The sequence below is a fragment of the Prionailurus viverrinus genome, chromosome A1 (assembly GCF_022837055.1).
Source record: "Prionailurus viverrinus isolate Anna chromosome A1, UM_Priviv_1.0, whole genome shotgun sequence".
NCBI classification, from domain to species: Eukaryota; Metazoa; Chordata; class Mammalia; order Carnivora; family Felidae; genus Prionailurus; species Prionailurus viverrinus.
In genome coordinates this window covers 216,829,062-216,842,007 of record NC_062561.1, presented here as the reverse complement: position 1 = coordinate 216,842,007, position 12,946 = coordinate 216,829,062, and positions in this window count along the sequence as shown.

Here is a 12,946-nt window from a genome sequence, read left to right as displayed (position 1 = left end):
TGTTTTTTATACTACCAGTTCAGTCTGTAAAAACAAACATCAACAGGAGTGTCAATTAAGTACATGCCAAAAGAGATATTTTACTTGCAGAGCTTAATATGTGTTGGTCTTCTATGAAATCTAAAAGTTGATGTTAGAATATATCATAAAACAGGCTTTGTCATTTTTCTCATTTTAAAGATTGTAAAATGGGGTCTGGAGAAATGAATTGATTCCAGGGTAACAGAATTAATAAAATGAAGAGTTGGGATTTAAACTCGGACAATCTGGTTCTAGAATACTTGTTTTGGTCACTGAACAATAGAAGAGGAATATTACATTTTCCCCCTCAGGAAAGTCACAATCTATTGACACAGTGTAAGTCTAAGATGATCTTTCTAATGACAGATGTCTTGGTTTATCACTATGTTTGCTGCATCACTACTCATCATCCCTCCATCCATCCTTTGATTCAAGGACTAGATGTTGTCCCAGATATGACCAATGCTAGTTTTTCAACACAGAAGTTTGGAAAGTGAATCTTCTTACTAATCCCATTTTTCCTTTTACTAATGTTACTAAGTGATCCAGTGTTTACCGTCAGGCTGTAGGTTAAATCTCCCATTTGTTCTCAAGGTTTATAGTATATAAACATTAAAATAAATATCATCATGGAGCGCCTGCGTGGCTCAGTCGGTTGAGCATCTGACTTCAGCTCAGGTCATGATCTCACAGTTCGTGGGTTCAAGCCCCACATCGGACTCTGTGCTGACAGCTCAGAACCTGGAGCCTGCTTCGGATTCTGTGTCTCCCTCTCTCTCTGCCCCTCCACTGCTCACACTCTGTCTCTCTCTCCTTAAAAAATAAATAAACATTTAAAAATTTTTTTTAAATAAATCTCATCGTGTATTGCTATTTAACCTGTTTTTCTTGCAAGTATGTTCCCACATATCTTTTTTTTTTCTTTATTTTTTTTTATTCTCAGGTTAGTTAATGTACAGTGTAGTCTTGGCTTCAGGAGTAGAACTCAGTGATTCATCTCTTATGTATGACACCCAGTGCTCATCTCGAAGAGTGCCCTCCTTAATGCCTGTCACCCATTTAAGCCACCCATCCACCTCCCACCCCCATCAATCCTCAGTTTGTTCTCTGTATTTAAAAGTCTCTTATGGTTTGTCTCCCTCTGTTTTTATCTTATTTTTCCTTCACTTCCCCTATGTTCATCTGTTAAGTTTTTCAAATTCCACATATAAGTGAAATCATATATCTTTCTCTGACTTATTTCACATAGCATAATATCCTTCAGTTCCAACCACGTTGTTGCAAATGGCAAGATTTCATTCTTTTTCATCACCAAGTAGTATTCCATTGTATTTATATGCCACATCTTCTCAATCCATTCATCTGTTGATGGACATTTAGGCTCTTTCCATAATTTGGCTATTGTTGATAGTGCTGCTATAAATATTGGGGTGTATGTGCCTCTTTGATTCAGCATGTTTGTATCCTTTGGGTAAATTCCTAGTAGTGCAATTACTGGGTCTGTGAGTGGAAAGCAACAAAGGCTACAAAGGACCAAAGACATCACCAAAAACACAAAATCTACAGACACCACAATGGCACTTAATTCATACCTTTCCATAATTATTCTGAATGTAAATGGATGGTATCCCCACATATCTTCTTGGGCAACCTACATATTATTCCATCCTATGTCATGAACCTGTTCTTTAACTTTGGAAGTCATAATTGGACATAATCCTTCAGTCCAGTTGCACTTAATTCAAAGTACAAGGGAAAGATTGTATCTGGTTTTCCACATATTATGTAAATATTTATTGATTTCAGTATTCAATTACTTTTCCAGCAATAATTTTTTTTGCCATACTTGTTTTTATTATGGTAACTAAATGTGTTTGCTTAAGTTTATAAATGGCAGTGATTATTTTTATGTCATACTTATACACTTGAGAGATTGCTTTTCCAAAATTAAACATTTATCTCTATGTCTGTTGACTCTCTCTTTCAAGATTTTGAAAAGCTGGATTCTTTTCCAATGGCATTTTTGAATTAAGTCTTATTTCCAAAGAATGTAACAGTGATACTGTCAACAAATATATTATAATGGCCTGATAATATGCTTTAATGGCAGTAAGTATTAAAATTATCTTTTGAGGGGTGCGTGGGTGGCTTAGTTGGTTCAGCGTCTGACTCTTGCTTTCAGCTCAGGTCAGGATCTCATGGTTCATGGGATCAAGCCCCACAGTGGGCTCTGCATTGGCAGTGCATGGACAGTGTGGAGTCTGCTTGGGATTCTCTCTCTCTCCCTCTGACCCTCTCCTGATCAAAATAAATAAATAAGCTTTAAAACAATAAAATAAATATTTATTAAAAAAGATTTAAGTGTCTTTTAAGTGTTAGTCAAAAATACTAGCTATAGGGGCGCCTGGGTGGCGCAGTCGGTTAAGCGTCCGACTTCAGCCAGGTCACGATCTCGCGGTCCGTGAGTTCGAGCCCCGCGTCAGGCTCTGGGCTGATGGCTCGGAGCCTGGAGCCTGTTTCCGATTCTGTGTCTCCCTCTCTCTCTCTGCCCCTCCCCCGTTCATGCTCTGTCTCTCTCTGTCCCAAAAATAAATAAACGTTGAAAAAAAAATTAAAAAAAAAATACTAGCTATAAAACTAGATATAATTTATCAAGATAGAAGTCACAAATACAAATACTTTATTTCAGTAAAAAATAGTTTTGTACTGTAACTAATATAAGCCAGCCCACTGCAGTACAAGGCTTTTCTAATATTTTAGAAATCAGAATGATGGAATTAGCTGTGTGGCATTATAAAACTTGCCCAGCCTCTCTGAGTCAATTAAGATATTGGACTAGATAACCTCTTAAGATCATATTATTGGTATTTTGTCAATGCCAGGGTATCCATATATGCCTGTGTATAAAATATAATTTAATAAACTATTATTTTATTTGAACTACTTTTTATAATGTCAGCTTGTATATACACTGCACAGTTTTGACTGAATCAGACATCAAAAGGAGTTTTGTGAAGTAATTCAAACCATCATGGAGCCACTCAGAAATTTCACAATATGATCTCACCACACCTGATGCCAAAGAACTGAACTGGACTAAACCAAAATCATGATATTATGCATTGTCTCTGAATTTATCTGACATCAATATCTGCCATCTGGTATTTGATTTTTTTTATCCTTCTTCTGATTGTGATACAACCTTCTAGATAATATGCTCCTCTGAGTTTGTCCGTACACTCCTGTTTCCCATCCTTTTTGATATTGCATTTGGAACAAAAGAAATTACATCACTTATATGAAACAATATAGAAAACACTTTCTCTGCTTCAGCACCTGTCTTGCGCTGTGTCCTGGCACATTCTGTTCTGAGTAAAAAAATTTTTTCTCCCTTTAATCTATGTCTTCTCAGACTGAGAAGTACTATATTTATAGTTGTTTTGATGACTATATGTATTAATACATAGAAAGTAATTGGAACAATGTCTGCCATATATGTAACAGGTAACTTCGAAGGAAAAGAAAAAAAAGAGACTACGCTTAAACAGCGTGGCATATAGAGTTTGGTTAACGTTATTAGAGATCCTGTCGCCATATAATAACTGATGGATTTCTTTTCTATCTTCTCTACTGGACAGGGAGCTAGTTGGGAAGCTCGTCAAAAGCCGGTACTATGCCCCCATTCGTCTCCCTACCATCGGTGCTTAACATGACGGCATCATTGGAGTTCAGTGGCTTTCAAGTAACAGACAAAGCCCAGTTGAGATGTCTTAGATATTATTCAGCTCAATTGCTCACCAATAAGTTTTGTGGGGGGGAAAAAAACGACATAGGTTGCGATAAGAATAATTACTGTTTCCAAAAGGTTTTACTGAGCTCAATGCAATTTCATATCAAATTGTAGGCCTGCGATACACTGGGGTGCTTGGGATACTGACTTCTATTGACATCATACAATGTTGCTGAGTGAATTAAATCAGGACTCGACAAATGATTTTTCTGTAAAAGGCCCAACAGTGTATATTTTAGGCTTTGTGGGCCATACAGTCTATGTCGTAACTACTCAACTCTGCCGTTGCAGTGAGAAATGAACCATAGACAATGTGTAAATGAGGGAACACAACTGTTTTCCCATCACGCTTTACTTATGAAAATAGGCAGCGGTCCTGCTTTGGCCCTTGAACCGGTTTTCTGACCCCTGGATTAAATCAATACAATTGTCAATAGTAGGTTAATTGACTTATCTAGTTCTCATTAAGGTATATAAATGCTTGGTTCTTGTTTGTTATACTCTCTTGCAAAATAAGGAGTTTGAATTAAATCAATTTTCTGAAATTGATTTGGAACAAAGAAATTTAAAGCTTTCTTTACTATGTATAAAACTATATATTAATATTTTAAATTATCTTATAATTATCCAAGTGGAGATATAGTATGCAATGTCTTCCAAATCTACTTGACAAAAAAATAAGTTTTCCATAAACTGTTTCATGGGACTAGTAATTAAGAGGACATATTTTGGAGAACACTGGAAAATATGAGCATTGCTATGAACATTACCCTTTAAGTTCTAACTTTCCACTTAGTATGGAATTCAAACTATTTTTTCAGAATATAGTGCCTCAGGGAAGATGAGAACTTTTGACACTCCTAGAATCTTTGCATGGGAAGCTTCTTCCAAAAAAAGGGGGGGGGGTGGTCTCATTTTCTTTCCTTGGAATCTTACCTGATTTCAGCCATTTATGAGAAAAAGGAAGGAAGGAAGGAAGGAAGGAAGGAAGGAAGGAAGGAACGAGGGAAAGAGAGAGAAAGAGAAAGGGAGAAAACTATTCCAGCTATTCATTATAATTTATGGTAATATTTCTCCTTGTTATCTCTTCTGGAAAAGACTATACTTATCTTCAAATATTCATTTTCTCTTCATTCTTTTAGTGTGAATTCTTGAGTTTTAGTTGAGTAAATGAGCCCCCAAGTTAGAGATTAAGTTCACAGCTTGCATTGCAGCCACCCTAGAACATGTGCTTAAGTTCTGGAATATATATAACACTGGATTCCTCTAGCGCCCTCACTGAAGGAAAACTGCTTGTTTTCTATTTCCTCTTCCCTCTCCCTCCGTGGGCTGAGACATGGACACGGTTATGAGGACACTGGCAGGGGATGCTGAAACAACAAAATACAGGAAGGCAGATGCCTGCCTGACTTTCTAGAGCAGAGAAACCCATCACTGCTGCTCCTAGCAGGTCATGTTGAACACAAATGAGAAATACATTTCTATCTTATTTACACGACTGGCATTTGACTTCTTTTGAAGTAGTTACATATCCTTAATGATATATTTTATGTCAAAAATATCAGATTTAGGAGTTATTTCTGTTTCTGATTTATAGTCCGTTGTACTGACCCTTGTGTCCCAGTCAGATCTACCAAACTGCTATGTAACCTTAATCCTTTTTTCTTTAGACTGCTAATATTCTGGTATTACAACTGGACCACCTCAGGTACAACCAACCTAGAGGGAAAGGTTTGAATTACCTACATAGAAACATAAAGTCATAAGTTAGGTTCTAGAAGTAGAAACCTAGACATTCTTCGCTGTGGTGGGTCAGATGGTGGCACATATATTTTATTACCTGCATGTACTTTGGCAGAAACCAGAAACCACTTCTTTTTCGTCTACCACTTTGGACCACTTACTTACAGGACTGGCAGCGGGAGGGGGGAATATATTTGAATAAACTTGTGAGTTTGTTTCTGTGTATGTGCATTTGACTGCATAGCAATTTTCTGAATTACCTACTGACTTTCAATTATCCATGCTTCTGTAGCCTTCCATCAGCTTGGATAAACATGTGTTGAGTTCAGTTATATATCAATGTCTGCTAGGCATTAATAAAGCTTGCAAGATGCCTTGCTAAGTATTATTTTATGTTAAATGGAATGAAATAGAAAGGTTAGTGTACATGTTAAAGAAATATGGGGCAATTTGATTATGGCTCCCTATAGATATAACTTTTTATGTGAACATAACAAATACAATCTTAGGTGAAACATTATAATTTTTTATTACAGTAAATAGTCTATTTGAAGGTCGTTGCTTGAATTAAGAAAATTCAAAAGCTGTATTTTATTATAATGAACATTCATTCATATAACTACTTGTCTGCATACATCTGTAGATTCAGTGTAAGACACAGGCAAGTCAAGTGTTACCACGGATAATTTTTTTTTTAATTAAGCCTCTGATTCTTAGCTTGATTTTATCCCTTTGCATCCAATTTTATAAACTAATATATTATTCACATTTGGGAAACTGTATTGCTTTTTATTCTAAAAAACAAATGCCACATTAACAACTTTTAAAAACCAACTCAATTATACATGCATAAGTTCATTTTGGGATATATATATTATGAGTTGGGAAATGTCATCACATCCTTCATCATCACATTTTTTATATCTTCCTGTGGTGAACACCTGTGGCTTGTTGGCAATGTGTTCATTTCACGGGATTATTAAGGACTCTATATTTTTAGAGTGGCTCAACTCAGAGTTATTTAACACAGGTGTTTCTGTAATTATGATACATTGGGAAATCTACACTGCTCAATAGCTTTCAGGTTTCCACTTTTACCTGGGTGATAAAATATCTCCCTTATGCAATGCAGTTTTATTAAAGCATTGAGAGAAGGTTAAGACTGAGCTTGTTTAATTGACTTTTAATAAACTAAACAGATACTTTCTTTTAAATATTCGACATTTGGTAATATATAGAATAATTTTTGTAAGCTGATTATTTTCATGTGGCAAAGTTATCTCAAGGATCTAAAAAAATACCAGATGTTATATTCAAGACTATAAAATTCTTACATTTATGGAACTTTTGGAGTCCATTTATTTTATGTTGTATAACATATACATATACATATATGTAGCCATTGAATACATTTACATATATGGTATACACATGTGACTTTTAAATTTTGAAATATGAAAGCTAATCTTATATGTTATATAAAATATAATGTGTAATGTGTGGGTTTGACTTTAAGGCAATATGTACACAGAGCCCAATTATCCTCAGGCAAATAAAATGATCATAGTAAAGTCCCCTTAATCTGATTTTAGACATTTCAAAACTCTGCTCAAAAGCCATTAGAACTCAACCATGGCCTACACTGAAATTTAGATTATTATCAATAGAAATATTTCAATGTGTTACCACCACCAATAAATGCCATTATCAGTGAAACATGAGGTTATAGGGAAGGTGTTTGCATCCTAATCTCAACTGCATTTTCATTATCAACTCTGAAGTGGGGGTGAAAAGGCTTGCCCAAACTAACGGGAACCCTAATAACAAGGGAGAGGCGTAGAGAACAGGGCCCTTCACAAGCTCAAGTGTATGTGTGTATTTACTCCACTGGGGCTTTGGTGAGTGTCTCTGAAACAGTAACTCTGTTTCATTCAGGTTTGCATCCCCATTACATAAAGAAGTTACCAGATACATAGTAAGCACCCAATCAATATTGCCAAATACGTATCTAGGTAAATGGGAACTGAAGAGGGAATCCTCAGCCCTTTCCTTCAGACATTCAGATACTTCTATCTTTATGAGAGTTTCTAGAACATCATGGCAATTCCTGCTGCTATTGTTGCTACTGAGAGCTGTACAGCACTAACAGATGAGAACATTACTCAGAGAAAAAATAAATTTCATTGTAGACACTGGACAGTGTTACACAAATGAGTAGGAAGCACAATAACTTCTCAAACATTTGATAGACAAATAACATAAAATGGGAGTGTTAACAATCATGAAAAAATAATAGGATAGTCTTCACATCTTCACCCATAAAAATCCAGAGCTTTGATGAATAGTGTTTTTATGGTTCTAATAACATAATAGTAGGTTTGGATTTTTGCTGCATTAATGGGCTAACTTGGGTTTGAAAAGAAAACACCATTTATTTTAACAGAAATTTAAGTTTTTTGGTATGACTTTCTGCCATAACTTTTTTTTTAAGTTTCAGTTTCATTCCAGTTAATTAACATATACGGTGTTATATTAGTTTCAGGTGTACAATATAGTAACTCAACATTTTCATACATCACCCTGTGCTCACCATGACAAGTATGCTCCTTAATCCCCATCACCTATTTCACCCACCAACCTCCCCTCTGGATAACCACCAGTTTGTCTCTATAATTGAGTTTATTTCGGGGCGCTTGGGTGGCTCAGTTGGTTAAGTGTCCAACTTGTGCTCAGGTCATCATCTCACAGTTTGTGACTTCGAGCCCCGTGTCAGGCTCTGTGCGGACAGCTCAAAGCCTGGAGCCTGCTTCGGATTCTGTGTCTCCCTCTCTCTCTGCCCCTCCCCCACTTTCACTCTGTCTCTGTCTCTCTGTCTCTCTCTCTGTCTCTCTCTCTCTCTCTCCCAAAAGTAAACATTTGAAAAAAGAGTTTATTTCTTGATTTCTCAATTTCTGTTTGTTTCTTAAATTCCATATGAGCGAAACTGTATGGCATTTGTCTTTCTGTGATTTATTTCACTAAGAATTACGCTCTCTAGCTCCATCCACACCCTTGCAAATTGTGAGATTTCATTCTTTTTTAATGGTTAAATAATATTCCATTATCTATCTATCTACCGATCTGTCTAGTCTTACATCTTCTTTATCCATTCATTAGTTAATGGACACTTGGGCTCCTTCCATAGCTCGACTATTGTGAATAATGCTGCTATAAACATGGGATACATGTATATCTTTGAATTAGTATTCTTAAATTCCTTGGATACATACCCAGTAGTGTGATTGCTGGATCATAAGATAGTTCTATTTTTAACTTTTTGAGCAAACTCCATAGTGTTTTCCACAGTGGCTGCTATGATTTTGTATGGCATTTAACTTTATAAACGAAGCTTAGCTTAAATTATCCAGAAAAAAAATCATTTGTGTGAATGAACAAAAAGAAACATACAGCAAATTCTCTCCTTAGCTTTACTTTGTAACACAATAAGGCCCAGAGACCAAATGGAAGAAGCCAGGCTAACTTTCCTGACTCACAGTGTTTTTTTCACTCCCTTGCTGGAAATGTCCTTATCTCTAGCATCTTTTATTTATCCTTGCCTATCAAAATGTGTTTCAGTAAAGAGGTATCTATCTGTCAGTCCTTTATAATTTCAAATGATTGAAGCCAATACATATGCCTCCTGAGAACTGCATTTTGAGTCTTTGAAAAATCAAATAAGTTGTATTTTAATAATGGGGCTCCGGTTGTGCACTTTGAAGGGAGGGGCAGTTATTAAAGAGATTTAGGGAATCTTTTTCATCAGGAAGTAGGAAAATATTGCCCTGGAAAAAAAGTTTAACATTGTGGCACTAGATTACTAATGTCTCTTTGTAAGGAATGTTAAGACCAGGTATATTTATAATTTCTTTTTCTATCAACCTTTGCCATACATACTCCATAGCACGTACCATCCATTCATTTCAGACTAAAGCAATTCCCTGAGTATCACAGCATACTTCCAAATATTTTTCTCTATGTTCTCTGCTTATGATGCATGTCTTCTGAGAGGTCTGAGGAACACCTGTGCATCTTCAAAATTCAATCTCAATGTTCCTTTCCCTCACCTCATCTCTTCATTAATTCCTATTCCCCATCAAACTCTTCCTTCATCAATGTTCTTCTTAGCCCTATGTATATATACCTCTTTTTCAATACTCATCAAGGTTCTTACAATTCTTCATTGTTTCCCAACACGTTGGAAGCAACACAAAGTCCAGAGCCATATCTTATTGGCCTTTATTTAAGGACCGGGACAATTGTATCACTGAAGCTTTTGAAGATATGATAAATATTTTGCAATGTTCTTGTCTTTTGGAGGGTTTTCTTCCTAAGTTGTCAACTTTTAAATAAATATTTTGTAACATTTACTTATTTTTGAGAGACAGAGAAACAGAGCGCAAGCAGGGGAGGGGCAGAGAGGGAGACACAGAATCCGAAGAAGCAGGCTCCAGACTCTGAGCTGCCAGCACAGAACCCAACATGGAGCTCAAACCCATGAACCAAGAGATCATGACTTGAGCTGAAGTTGGACACTTAACCAACTGAGCAACCCAGGAGCCCTCATAGGTTGTCAACTTTAATAAATATCTTGAATTATTATTTTACCACTCTCTTGTTTTTTAAAGAAAATATTTAATGTATTCTTGTTAATGTCTAAATTTAGAGTAACAATTTGTTTCATATACCTGGACATGTCTATAATTTCTCCATTCTATTTTCTCTGAAAAGCTTAATATGTTCTAACAAAGATGTCTCTATTAAAACTGAAGTCAAACATAGAAGCAATTATTTGTTTTATTTAGTCAAATATCCTATGGGTAATTTGTTTGAATGGATGAGGTGAAGGCAGAGGTGTTCTTGCTTTGAAATAATCTTCATAGTATCTTTAATTTGGCAGCTTCTCAACTATTATTTCTCTTCTCCTGTTCACCCTAGGACTTTGTAGAATTAACTGTTACTACCAACTTAACCATAGCCATTTTTTTTATCTTTAAATATTAGGAAATTCATAAAAGGGCATGAACTCAAGCCATGTGTGCAACTTTATTTAGGAATCCAAGGGCTGTCAACACATACATCTGGCCTTTAATCCCTGTTGTGTCAATAGAAGCTGCCTATTCTGCAGAAGAGATTAAAATTCATAAGTGAACTTTTGCACTCTAAAAGAGAAACTTAAATGTATCACAGTTCATGATACAATAGGAAAAAGTATCTTGTAAGCATAGTATAGTACTCAGTTCTATGTCCTCCATCATAGTTAAGAGATACGTAGTTATTATGTATCAAAAATGTGTTCGTCTTTCTTAAGTCAAAATATAAATACACCTCATCTTCTAAATTACAGCAATAATTCCACATCTTTATTTGCGGATTCCTATGCACCAAACATACTCTAAGTATTTTAAATGCACTTCATTATTTTAATGCTCACCACAGCCGTGTAGTTAGAAATTCCTTTATAGATAGAAAAATTGAGGTGTAGAAAAGGAAAATAATTTGCTTGAGGTGACATACCTGCTTAGTGATGGAGCTAACATGTAAACCCCCAGAGCCAGACTTGAGTCCCTGCTTTTAAATGAACTACTACACTGTCTCCTCATTACTCTATACACGTAATGTTGTTTGATCCTGGGCCCACATTTTTATTAATTTTAGTATATGTTAACATTTGGATGTTAATACCAAATCAAATGCTTTCAAATATAACATTAATGATAAAATTGATGGAGAACTTAGCAGATGGTTCATAAATAAGATTTGACTGTCAAAATTCCTAAATTGGTATGTCCTTCTTGACTGATTTAATGGCTTAAACAATTAAAGCGGCTTTTCTTTTCCTCTTTTACAGATACTATTGAGTGATTTATTGCTACACACAGTTTTTTAGTGTGAAAAGTTTTCTAATATATTTGATGAATTGGGCCTAGGAAAAAAACATCTCCCTTAAACTACCATTTTTTGAATCAAGTGAGCATGATATAAGGTTCAGAGAGAAGTATTGTCTCCATCGGGACCACATATCTCTTTGATTTGAGTAGTCTTTCTAGCTACCCTGGTCACTTTACTCTCAGCATGAGTTATGAGGTGGGAAAACTTGTATCAGGAGATACAAGCAGACAGGGAGAGGATAAACAGAAATTCATTTTTAAGCCAAAATGATACCTGCTCTTCCGATTCATTGCTGGATTATGTATTTTCTTAAAATGAGAAAGGAAACTGTTATCCCAAAAATATAGTGTTAAGTTTAATGTGAGGCCACTCAAAGGGAGAATGCAATTTTAGTTTCACATTTATGAGTGTGGAGGGGTAGCTGCCCACATTTACATAGTGGTTAACTACACAGACACTATTTAGAACTTAACAAATATGAACTCCAAATATTCAGTTTTATACTATTTCCCCAACTGTCCACATCTGAACTTTTTCAGACTGAATGTCTCTACTATAACTTTAAAGCTTGGTAACTGGGTTATTGTTAACAAAACAAGGAACAGACTGTTCTGTTTTTTTAATACATTTAATATTTGTCCAAAAATAATATATTATTTTGAAACATTGAGAGGAAAATAATAAAAAGGAACATAAATTTGTAAATAAAGTCATTTGATTTGATTGTGGTTTTTAATTTTCACACCCTGAAGCTTAACAGAACAATCCTTTTAAAATATTAATCTGATGTCACTTTCCATCAAAAAACCACAGTGGTTTGCCATTACGCATGCCATTACAGTTAGAATAAAACTAAGATTTTTACCAAAATCCAAGGAAGAATTTTGGATAAATTTCAAAGTACCTTGCTTATCCCACTGACTGTGACACAACTATATTTTAAAAGTCCAGAGTAGGATATTCTGAAATTCAAAGATAATACCACACAACAAAAAATCGCCCTGCATGTCTCAGCATGTTCTATTGTATGCCTAGACTCTAATGTCACTTTAGAATTTAAATGTAAATAAATTTACATGTATTTACATTCCTGAGAAGATAAAAGTTTAGTAAATTTACATTCTTCAGAAGGTAAACATTAAGTAAATCAAGTAAAAGTAGGGCTGGCTGTGTTTTCATCAGAACCAAGCAATCATGCACTTTTTTCTTTTAAGTTTATTTATTTTGAGAGAGAGAGAGAGAGAGAGAGAGAGAGAAGAGGAGGGGCAGAAACAGAGGTAAAGAGAGGATCCCGGGCTGTCAACACAGAGCCCAACACAGGACTCGATCCCAGGAACCGTGAGATCATGACCTGAGCCAAAATGAAGAGTCAGACGCTTAACAGACTGGGCACTCAGGCACCCCAGTCATTCACTTTTTAAACAATCCCATTACTGTAATCGAAAGTGTCTGTAGTGTTGAATT